This window comes from Apium graveolens, chromosome 8 (assembly GCF_009905375.1).
Source record: "Apium graveolens cultivar Ventura chromosome 8, ASM990537v1, whole genome shotgun sequence".
Classification (NCBI taxonomy): Eukaryota; Viridiplantae; Streptophyta; class Magnoliopsida; order Apiales; family Apiaceae; genus Apium; species Apium graveolens.
Window position 1 is genome coordinate 116,434,019 of NC_133654.1, and position 1,108 is coordinate 116,435,126.

The window sequence follows — 1,108 nt, forward strand, 5'->3', positions numbered from 1 at the left end:
AACGCTAAATGGACAATTCAGCATTTCATCTTACGCAGATCATCAACACATCTTTTTTAATAAAAGAAAATGGAATTATCATCTTATTAATTAAATACTCCATAAATTTATACATACTCGACACACTTTCGAATTAAACACAAAAAAAGCAAAAATAAGAGACTAAATAACAATTATACACAGATATATGAGCACACAAGAAGATATAAACACAAATCCGAGAATATAATAAGGGCATACCAGACACACTTTTGAATTGAACTAGAAGAAAGCTCCGAATTTCAGAATAAAGAGATGGCAAGAACCCTAATTTACTCCAAGAAAGCGACTGCTAGAACCCCCATTACAAGCTCCAAATGTTGAACCCGTTTGACAAGAAAGCCCCAAATTCTACATACCTTAATTATTAGAACCCTAATTACAATCTCTAATATCTAACCCTGACTTGGAAGAAAGCTCACCTTCCTTGAGCTAATTTAGAACTCTAATTTTAAACTCATCGATAGTCTTTTCATTTGAGAGAGTTTTGGATAAAGGAGAGTGTGTACATTTGTCGGTGTATAATAGTATAATAAGTGTGAGAGTATATTTTTGTTTGCAATATAAAGTGAGCGGGTCAAAATTTTACTTTTGGGCCGCTTAAAGTTTTGTCCAAATTTGGCCCACCGTTTTTATGTCGTCTAACAATTTTGTCCTATAGTAACACTAATTCTAATATCAAAAGTAACACTTTATTTTATATTACAATAGATATTTCGTCATGTCTATGCGAACATCAACTATCCCTATACTGTAACATAAAAAAAAGTGTTACCTCAGATCAAATTTTAGTGATTCAAGGCAACATTTCTTCTTGTAACACCAAAAAAAGTGTTGCTACAGGCCATATATTGTGAAGTGTTAAAAGGTCCACATTAAAGTGAACCTATAGATAACAAGTTGTAGCCATTGATAACTTTGTTTTTTAAAATTTAGAGTTATAATAGCTAATATGGTGTTACCATAGCCTTATGGTTACACCAAATATGATGTAACAAATACCATAATTGTGTTCCCATAGATCTATGGTTACACACAATTTAATGTTACCAAAACAATAAAAGTGTAG